General features: G+C 44.8%; 1 long non-coding RNA gene across 1 annotated transcript; it reads right to left on the bottom strand.

The window, feature by feature from the left end:
- Window positions 1–272: 272 nt before the first annotated feature.
- Window positions 273–10587, bottom strand: LOC140207805 (uncharacterized). The gene is made up of 2 exons (XR_011888663.1): window positions 10455–10587; window positions 273–1611 (listed from the first exon to the last, which is right to left on the bottom strand). It is a non-coding gene; the product is annotated as an uncharacterized lncRNA (long non-coding RNA).
- Between the last annotated feature and the right edge of the window lie 910 nt (window positions 10588–11497).

The raw sequence follows: 11497 nt of genomic DNA on the forward strand, positions 1-11497 counted from the left end.
CAACTTCACTCGCCCCTTCATTGAATTGTTCCCACAACCTATGGGCTCAATTTCAAGGATTCTTCATCTCATGTTCTTGATATTTATTGCTTATTATTTGTTATTATTATTTGTTTTTTTCTTTTGTATTTGCACAAGTAACTCTTGCTTCGGCTAGCAGTTTAATATAGTCCCCGGCCCAGCCAAACTTAAGAAATCTTGCTTGGGTGGATGCTGCACAATGTGTCCCCTGTTACAAATCAGTACCATGAAATAACAAGAAGTACACAATATGCGATTAAACGATTGGGCTTTATAATTCTTAATTTGACTATATGGTTAATAAAGAAACAAATAAAAAGGGCCCATTCTCATGAAACTGTCTAATGAACAATGTTGGAGCTCTCTGATAAGGTCACTTGTCCACCATCGACCTCCTCCAATCGTCGCTGACCTTCGGACCCTCGCTCCAAGTTCATTCCGTCTGGCGGTCTACCAACTCTCTCCATTCGCATTTTCTCTCCTCATCTCTCCCCAGTAAAAGACCTCAAATTCCCGGCTCCCAGACACACAAGAAAGAATAACATCCTGCTCATTGGCTAACATGCCCCGTTATCTCTAGTCGTAACCCAAACATTGCTGCTACAGAGAAACCATTACAGCGGAACATTGCCGCGAAGCCATTACATTAACAGTGAAACCTTACAGTGTGTACTTTGTTGTCTTTTGCACACTAGTTGTCCATCTGTCCTGTTGGGGTGTGGTCCTTCATTGATTCTATTGTGGTTCTTGGATTTACTGACTATGGTGACATAGATGTACTTTATTAATAAATATACTTTGAATTTGAAACCTCATGGCTTTCCTGGGAGGGGCCCTTTTGAAATGGAAGGAAAAAGCACCAGAGTACAGTATATCCTCACTCAATGCAGCATTAAGACAAGGCCACAACATTTCTCCTGGGGTGAGTGTGAAAGACTCTACATGACAGTAGTACACTTCTCCAGCATGTGGGCAATTGTTTCTAAATGTAGATGACACACTTGATGGTGCAGTTAAAGTTTATTGGATCTTGCTGCCCTAAACTGACGGCTGGGGTTCTTGTGCTACAGTAGTTGCCACAGTCAAAAATGCATGAGTGGCTTTAAGTGATTTGGTATGTTCAGAGATTGAGCAAGATGGAACAGTTCCTTATATTCTTTCCTGCTGGCCAAAGGCACATGAGCCTGTGCTCATTGGACTTTCCTGAAACAAACCTCAGCTATCTCTCATGTGGTTTAAGCCCACCAGGAAGAAGTTGCCTTTTGTGAGGTGTGTGAGGACGCTCTGAAATTGCGCGGAGCATAGTGTACACTGGTTCCTTTAGGGCACAATGTGGTAGAGATCAGGAGGTCTTCCGCCAACTTGGGTTGACATCAGCTCTGAAGGAGCGGAACAAAAATTCCTTAATCTCCTCGGGTCAAATGGAGGCGTAGGCGACTTCTTTAAAGTTTACAGCTGCTGGCACAGGGTGAGACCTCTGTATTCATTGGCCCAATGGTGTTGTCTTGCCACAGTGGAAAACAAAAACCCACAGGTGCTACAAATCCAGCACAGAAATTTGCAATAAGTACTCAGTGGGTCGAGCAGCATCTGTGGGGAAAGGAACAGAATCAGTATTTCAGGTTGAAGAGAACAACTTGTTTTCCCTGTTAACTATGTTTCAGGGAAAACTCTGTTTTTTCTCATCACAGGTGTTCCCTGACCACTCTTACTGCTTAGTACAAAGGCAGCAACCACACTCGCTCCACTTCTCCTCTTGTTTTACATTCTCTGTCATCATTAAACTGTGCCCAAAGTAATCTGTTGCTTCTCTGGATTGTAGCATTTATTCTGCTTGCCTGGCTTAGCTTCTCATGCAGTTTTGTGATCTACCCACTGCTTCATTTTCATCCCAGCTCCCTCTGCGCTCACAGTGGGAGAGCGGCCTGTCTGATTTTAAGCACCCCAGCTGACTGGTTAGTGTCCCACATATTTCCCCAGCAGCCTCTCTCATGGACTGTTCATGGTGTTACTGGCTAGACAGCCAGCCATTGCTCTCCACCCCACAAATCTCCATCGTAACACCTCAAAGCCAACTCCAAACAGCTCAGGGAAATATAGAAAAAGATGGATTTCTCAAAATAACTAGGAAAACCATCAAAAGATGCCAGAGGGGAGTTCCATCTTTCAAGGAATTCTTTGCTTCTTTGACAACAAGTAACATCCTGGCAAAATATTTAATTTGGCCAATAGCAAGGATTACATGGCAGGGCCCTCAGAAGAAAAAAAGTGAATTTATTGATACACTTTTTAATTAACACAACTTGCTCTTTCTACCAGGCTTGCAGCCAGCTCTGTATTTACCTTCCATATTGCCTTCTAGACTGGCAACTAACAAGGACCTTGGCAGACACTAACAGCCACCACTAAGTCCATCAGTAGCACTGTAAGCTCACTAACTAGCAGCACGCCCTCTTTGTAAAACGGAGTCCAATTAGGAAGCCTTGGTCTGTGCCCAGGAGGTCGAGGAAAGCCAAGTGCCTACCCTTCTCATTCCTCCACTTCCCCCCGATCTCATTTTCCAGATGGATTACGCACCAAAAGATGCTCCAGCCCCTCCTTTGACACTTCATAACTTGCACGGCTAATCATGTTTCACATTCGGACACAAAGGCCTGGAGCAAGGTGTGAAACGGTCTCCAGTAAGGCAGACTGACAGCCAGTGAGATGAGACACAAATAACGTTTCATTCGATGTTGTGCCTTGAGCTCTCCACGCACAACACCCCAGGAATTAGCTGCATTATCACACAAAGGTATTGTTCTCCCTGGCTTTCTCTGTTGGACTCACTGACTGAAGCACCTCAGGCATAAAACACTGACAAAATTAATAAGTTAGACTTGGCTGTGGTTAGTGTGTCAGGTGCCAGGCCTTGGAGAATGAAAGCTTCCTGTTGCAGAGGGTATTCATTCCAGGATAGCTAAACACTACTCTAAATCTGCCTTAAAGTTTCCCTTAATGGCCAAGGCAGGAATGCATTGCAAAGTGATTCCGTATACAGTAAGTGACAGTAGAAATCTCATCTTAAAATGCCTTTTTTGGGAGACTGGAGCTGCTTTTGACGTCTCTGCAGATCAGTCCAGAGGGAGGGTAGAAGTTGACAGTACTCCAGTGAACCAGATTCCGGGCTTGTTGAATCAGCAACTGGGGGATTTTGGACATCACGGTCGCATAGCGGTTAGCACCACACAATTACAGCTCGGGGCGTTAGAGTTCAAAATTCAGTCCCAGCATCCTCTGTAAGGTGTCTCTATACCTCCTCCCCGTGGAATGAATGGGTTTTCTCCAGCTCCTCCAGTTCCCTCCCACAGTCCAAAGACATACCTGGATGTTGTAAATTGTCCAGCGATTAGGTTAGGGTTAATTGGGGTTATCAGGGGTTGCTGGGGGTGTGGCTCGAAGGGTCAGAAGCGTCTATTTTGCACTGTATCTTTAAATAACTAAATTTAACTTCCCTATTTAAATAAATCTGAAATGAAATGACAGCTAGATTGCTGGAAAAACCCTATGTGATCCTTTGGTGTCCCTCAGAGCAGAAAGTCAACTGTCTTAACCCAGCCTGGCCTATATAAAGTCACAGAGTCACTCAGTGAATTCCCATTACCATCAGCCAATCATTTACACTAAACCTATTGTACTTTCTCCACACTCTCATCTCCTCTGTCTACATTTCTTATTACCTCGGCAAGGCGGCCAACAGAATCGAAGACCCCACTCACCATGGGCATTCTCTCTTCTTGCCTGCAGAAAACAGAGGGTCGTGGTGGAGGGAGTACATTCAGATTGGAGGATTGTGACTAGTGGTGTCCCACAAGGATCGGTTCTGGGACCTCTACTTTTCGTGATTTTTATTAACGACCTGGATGTGGGGCTAGAAGGGTGGATTGGCAAGTTTGCAGATGACACAAAGGTTGGTGGTGTTGTAGATAGTGTAGAGGATTGTCAAAGATTGCAGAGAGACATTGATAGGATGCAGAAGTGGACTGAGAAGTGGCAGATGGAGTTCAACCCGGAGAAGTGTGAGGTGGTTCACTTTGGAAGGACAAACTCCAAGGCAGAGTACAAAGTAAATGGCAGGATACTTGGTAGTGTGGAGGAGCAGAGGGATCTCGGGGTACATGTCCACAGTTCCCTGAAAGTTGCCTCACAGGTAGATAGGGTAGTTAAGAAAGCTTATGGGGTGTTAGCTTTCATAAGTCGAGGGATAGAGTTTAAGAGTCGCGATGTAATGATGCAGCTCTATAAAACTCTGGTTAGGCCACACTTGGAGTATTGTGTCCAGTTCTGGTCGCCTCACTATAGGAAGGATGTGGAAGCATTGGAAAGGGTACAGAGCAGATTTACCAGAATGCTGCCTGGAATAGAGAGTATGCATTATGATCAGAGATTAAGGGAACTAGGGCTTTACTCTTTGGAGAGAAGGAGGATGAGGGGAGACATAATAGAAGTGTACAAGATAATAAGAGGAATAGATAGAGTGGATAGCCAGCGCTTCTTCCCCAGGGCACCACTGCTCAATACAAGAGGACATGGCTTTAAGTTAAGGGGTGGGAAGTTCAAGGGGGATATTAGAGGAAGGTTTTTTACTCAGAGAGTGGTTGGTGTGTGGAATGCACTGCCTGAGTCAGTGGTGGAGGCAGATACACTAGTGAAGTTTAAGAGACTACTAGACAGGTATATGGAGGAATTTAAGGTGGGGGCTTATATGGGAGGCTGGGTTTAAGGGTTGGCAGAACATTGTGGGCCAAAGGGCCTGTAATGTGCTGTACTATTCTATGTTCTATGTTCTACGTTCTCCGTTCTTCCCTCAGCTAGAAGGTACAAAAACCTGAAAGCTCATACACTAGTGTCTTTTGGATTCAATAGGGTCTTTTAAGAGCCTGTTAGATAGGTACATGAAGCTTAGTAAAATACAGGGCTATGCACTAGGGAAATTCTGGGCAGTTTCTCGAGTAGGTTACATGGTCGGCACAACATTGTGGGCCGAAGGGCCTGTAATGTGCCGTAGATTTCTACATTTCTATGTACCTCCTGGCCGTGGTGAGCCTATTGAACTGACCTTATGTACAATAAGATGGACTCTTAACCTCACAATCTATCTTGTTATGGTTTTGCACCTTATTGTCTGCACTGCACTGTACTCTCTCTGTAACCTTAACTCTTTATTCTGCTTTCTTATATCATTTCAATCTCTCGGTTTGATGAAATGACCTGTATGGGTAGCATGCAGAATGGAGTTTTTCATTATCTCGGTCCATGTGACAACAATGAACCCCTTCCCCACGGTGGGCATGCTCAGGGTGAATGCACACGTGGTTGGGGACTGAAGAACTAGAAGGTGTAGGTTTCAGGTGAGAGGGAATATATTTAATAGCAACCTGAAGAGCAATTTTCTGACAAAAAGAGATACGGGAAGAAGCTGCCAGAACCAGGATCTTTGTCACTGTGAGGCAACACCTCCACCAGCTGTGCAGCATGCTGTTCCCTACTGTCTCCTGGGATCAGCGGCAAGGAGGGATGGACATTCGCGTCCCATTATACTTTATACTTTATTGTCGCCAAACAATTGATACTAGAACGTACAATCATCACAGCGATATTTGATTCTGCGCTTCCCACTCCCTGGATTACACATCGATAGTGAATATTAAAAATTTAAATTATAAATCATAAATAGAAAATAAAAAGGGGAAAGTAAGGTAGTGCAAAAAAAACCGAGAGGCAGGTCCAGATATTTGGAGGGTACGGCTCAGATCCGGGTCAGGATCCGTTCAGCAGTCTTATCACAGTTGGAAAGAAGCTGTTCCCAAATCTGGCCATACGAGTCTTCAAGCTCCTGAGCCTTCTCCCGGAGGGAAGAGGGACAAAAAGTGTGTTGGCTGGGTGGGTCGTGTCCTTGATTATCCTGGCAGCACTGCTCCGACAGCGTGCGGTGTAAAGTGAGTCCAAGGACAGAAGATTGGTTTGTGTGATGTGCTGCGCCGTGTTCACGATCTTCTGCAGCTTCCTTCGGTCTTGGACAGGACAACTTCCATACCAGGTTATGATGCACCCTAGAAGAATGCTTTCTACGGTGCATCTATAAAAATTAGTGAGGGTTTTAGGGGACAGGCCAAATTTCTTTAGTTTTCTCAGAAAGTAAAGGCGCTGGTGGGCCTTCTTGGCAGTGGACTCTGCTTGGTTGGACCAAGTCAGGTCATTTGTGATATTGACCCTGAGGAACTTAAAGCTTTTGACCTGTTCCACTTGCGCACCACCGATGTAAATTGGGTCGTGCGGTCCGCTACTCCTTCTGAAGTCAACACCAATTCCTCCTGTGTCCCATTAATGAATAGAGAGCAGTGAATGTTCCTTGTGGTTGACTCTTTCCTGTCCCCTGGGTTCAGCGGCAAGGAGGACATCCACACCCCATGAACGAATAGAAAGCAGTGACTGCAATGCTGGAGTCGAAGGGGCTGCAGCAGAGGCTCAGCGATGGAGAGAAAACAGACATCCCAGAACTGTGCTGGACTGTGTCAGCTGCTGTAATGATGTTCTGCTTTAATCAGCCCACACTGTAGATTATTGCACCATCTTGTCATGAAATCATAGAGTAGTCCAGCCCACCAAGTCCTTTAGGACCTCTTTATCCATTTACACTAATTGAGTGGTGGGGTGGAGATATATCTCAACCAAAGGAGGTGTAAGGCGCTCTTCCCCTCTGCTAGCCTGCAGGTCACCCTTGGGCAAGGTGTAGCACCTGCTTAGCCCTGAGCAGGGTCACATGAAGCCATGAGAGCAGGTGGTGGATGGTTGTGTGAGGAGTTGGTGTATATCACAAGTCCTGGTTGTGCGACCACTGACTCCAGGCACACAATCTCTGAAGAGTATTGATAAAGGCTGGGGGTTTACCCGTCTTGTAAAGATACTGCCCAGAAGAAGGCAATGGCAAACCACCTGTAGAAAAATTTGCCAAGTACAATCATGGTCATGGGAAGACCATGACCACCCATGTCATCTAACACGACACATTATGAATGAACAAACACTAATTTCATTTGCCTGCATTTGGACGATCTCCTCCTATGCCTCAGGAACACAAGAAACTTCAGATGCTGGAATCTGGAGCAATAAACAATCTGCGGGAGGAACCTGAGGGTCAAGCAGCATCTGTGGGATGAAAGAAATTGTTGACTTTTTGGGTCAAAACCCAACATCTGGACTGAGAATTGCCTCAGGATTCCTTCTTGCCGCCCCCCCCTTCTCCACTCTGTGCTGGCCTTCTCACTGCTCCACTCTCAACCCCAAAGCAGGAACTCAGCCCAAAACTTCAACTCTTTCCACCCACAAATGTTCCTCAGCCAGCTGAGTGCCTCATCATATGGCAGTCAAGTTTATTGTCATTTAACTACATGCACATACTGTATATAATGTATATAACCATATAATGCATATAGAAATGAGAGAACATTTCTCTGAACCAAGTGTAGAGTACAGTAATACACATAACATACGGTAACTTATGAAAGTAAGGATGCATCACCCATAAGTAACAAACTAAAGTGCATAAATTAAATATTGTGAAGTATGGAACAGATTAACCAGTGACATTTTGAATACTTTGTGGCAGGGAGTTTAGAAGCCTCATGGCCTAGGGGAAAGAAACTGTTTCTCATCCTGACCGTTCTTGTTTTTATGCATCGTAGTCTCTTGCCTGATGGTAGAAAGTCGAAGAGGATGCTGGATTGATGGGTGGGATCCTTGATAATACTAAGGGCCCTGCCTATGCAGCACTCCAAATAAATAATTTAAGTGTCTGTCTAAATGTCTCTTAAAGATGGTGATTTTATCTGCTTCCACCACTACTTTGGCAGCACGATCTAGGTACCAAGCACTCTCTGTGCAAAACAAAATTACTCCTCAATTCCCCTTTAAAACTCCTTCTTCTCATCTCAAACCTACGCCCTCTCACTTTTGATACCACAATCATGGGAAAAAAACTCGCCTCTCTAGTTTACCTATTCCTGACATACATATCCCCATTTAGTCATCCCTTAACCTCCTTCACTCCAGGGAAAACAAGTCCTGACTATCCAATTTCTCCCCATAACTAACATTTTGGTGAGTCTTCTCTGTGCTCTCTCCACCACATGGTGGTGACCAGAATCGTGCACAAGACTAAGTTTGGTCTAACCAGTGAATCCAGCCAGCCGGAAAGCCAAGGGGTTTCAAAGTTCAAAGTTCAAAGCAAATTTATGATCAAAGTACATATATGTCACCATATATGTCTTGCAGGCATACTCAATAAAGTCACAGATTAATAACCATAACAGAATCAATGAAAGACCGCCCCAAATTGGGTGTTCAACCAGTGTGCAAAAGACAACAAACTGTGCAAATACAAAAAGAAGGAAAGAAATAATAATAATTAATAAATAAATAAATAAGTAATAAATATTGAGAACATGGGATGAAGAATCAATGAAAATGAATCCCTAGGTTGTGGCAACATTTCAGTGATGGGGCAAGTGAAGTTGAGTGAAGTTACCTCCTTTGCCTTAAGAGCCTGATGGTTGATGGGTAGTAACTGTTGCTGAACCTGACGGTGGGTCCTGGGGCTCCTGTGAATAAAAGTACAGCAACTAAAGAAGGAAGTTGCCCAGGCTATTGCTATTGATTAGAGGGTAGGGAGAAAACAAGCCATTCATTGTAGCTCTCTACGCTAATGGCGGTTTTCTAGATCACATCCTGCAGAAACCACACAGAAAATGCACAAACTCCTTACCAATAGCACCCGGGGTTGGGTTTTAACCTGGGACTCCGGCACTCTGGCACTCCGAGGCATGGGAGTTGTCAGCTTGACTCCAAATGAGACAGTAAGTCAGCTCCCAAGCCCATCACAGCTTTGGGATGTCCCCAGAAATCATACAGCCAACGTTTTGAGGTGGCAGGCAGGATCTCATCTCAGTTTTCCTTCTTAACCATGGACCTCCTCCCGCGCACCCCCCTCCCCCCCCCCACCCCCGCCCGGCCATCGACGCTCCAGTTCCTTAGTGCTGCACTCATGTGTAGATAAGGTCTCAACGTGCTCACACAGCCTTCTTGCTCAGAGTGCCCATCACAGACCATGAGTGAAAAAGTGCTGTGTTAATTCTGCAATGACCCCTTTACATGGCATCTTTCCCTAAAGTACCAGGCACTGCGGGATTTGGATGTATCGTCAGCCCAAGCTGGAACTTCATACCACGGCCTGTGGTCAGAGCTTTAGCCCCGAGCGCAACCCTTGCAAGGCTCCCAGCTAGGTTTATCAGCTTTTGAACCCAGTTTCACCTTACGTGTGGGCTTCAGGAAGGGGAAGTTGGGGGGATGGACACCAGTCTTCGTTGGGGGGAGTGAGTGGTGGAAAGGGTGAACAGCTTCAAGTTCCTGGGCATCAACATCTCAGACGATCTATACTGGGCCCAAAATCTTGGTACAATCATGAAGAAGGTATGGCAGCAGCTGTACCTTAGTTTACAAAAGCCTGAAAACATTCATCACCAGGCTCAAGGACAGTTTCTACCCTTTACTTATTTATTTAATCCTGCTAATCCTTCAATTGAATAGACCTGTTTTATGATAAGATGGATTTCTGGCCTCATAATCTACCTCATCATAGCCTTGCATCATATTGTCTGCCTGCAGTGCGCTTCCTCTTTCAATCTTCATTATAAATTTTAGTGTTACCTTTTCCTCAAACTATCTTGATGTAACGGTGTGATGTTATCATCCGTACGGATAGCGAAGTCTTTCACTGTACCGGCTGTGTGGTGAAAAAGGCACAACAGTGCCTCTTTCACCTCAGATGGTTGAAGAAGTTCGGTATGGGCCCCCAAATCCAAAGGACTTTCTACAGGGGCACGATTGAGAGCATCGTGACTGGCTGCATCACTGCCTGGTATCAAAACTGTACCTCCCTTAATCGCAGGCCTCTGTAGAGAGTGGTGTGGACAGTCCAGCGCATCTGTAGATGTGAACTTCCCACTATCTAGGAAATTTATAGTGACAGGTGCGTAAAAAGGGCCCGAAGGATTACTGGGGACCTGAGTCACCCCAACCACAAACTGTTTCAGCAGCTACCATCCAGGAAACAGTACCACAGCATAAAAGCCAGAACCAACAGTCTCCGGGACAGCCTCTTCCACGAGGCTATCAGACTGATTAGTTCACTTATACAATTGTATTTCTATGCTATATTGACTGTCCTGTTGTACATACTATTTATTACGAATTATTATAAATTGCACATTGCACATTCAGATGGAGATGTAATGTAAAGATTTTTCTCCTCATGTATATGAAGTGTGACGGAATCCTGAATTATCCCTATGAACTGTGTTTTTAAAAAGAGAGAGAGAGTTGTTCAACACACGCACCTTGTTATTAAGAGAGAGAGGTGAAGGCTGCTCACAGTTTGTCTGGAACTGCTGCAAGGAAACTGGCAGCTTCTAAGTTCCTACAGAGAGAGAAGGGAGGAGCTACTTGATGGACAGTTTATGGACTGCTTGTCCCACTCCCTTCAGGAAAGTTGCTACGCAGCATTCATGCCATGACCACTCCACTCAAAAGTATCTACTCACCCAAGCCGCCAGGCTGACCGACACCTCCACCCATTAAATCCATCCCACCACTCCCCAACAGCAATGCTTACATATCAGCAACTTCACTTCACATCCCCTTCGTAACTTTATCATTTCCTGGCAGAGACATCTTAAGTTCAGATACTCCTGCACCAAGCAGCACTTTATGTAATGCAGTCAGTCTATGCATATAAGCTAATCTGATATATAGAGCCACACTTAATCAGTGACTTGTACAGTACATAGGATGCTTTTATACTTACATTTATTGTGGGTTTTTTTGTTTTTTTATTGTGTTTTTATGCTAATTAAGTTTTTTTAAGCAGGATTGGACCCAGGATAACTGTTACACTCGAGTACTCTGAAGACTGATAATAAATTATTTTAAACCTTGAATATTTTTCCCACAACAGAAGTGGCTAATATAAGGACAGAATTTTAAGGTGATTAGAGAAAAATACTGGGGGGATGTCAGAGGTAGGTCTTACACAGGGAGGTGCGTGCACTGCTGGGCTGGTGGTAGAGGCAGATAAATTAAGGGCATTTAAGAAACTCTTAGATAGGTACATGGATGAAAAAAGAATTCCTAAGTGGGAGGAACCAGTGATGAAAACCAAGACAGTATGGTCAAGGGAGGCAGGGGAGCGTTTACAAGACTGCTTTGAGTCAGTGGATTGGACAATGTTCAGGGCTTCATCATCGAATCTGAATGAATATACCACAGTTGTCACCGGCTTCATCAAGACCTGTGTGAGTGAGTATGTGCCAGCAATAAGGTCCCGGACATACCAAAATCAATAGATGTGGATGAACCAGGAGACTCATAGTCTGCTGAGGAC

The sequence above is a fragment of the Mobula birostris genome, chromosome 1 (genome assembly GCF_030028105.1).
Source record: "Mobula birostris isolate sMobBir1 chromosome 1, sMobBir1.hap1, whole genome shotgun sequence".
NCBI lineage: Eukaryota > Metazoa > Chordata > Chondrichthyes > Myliobatiformes > Myliobatidae > Mobula > Mobula birostris.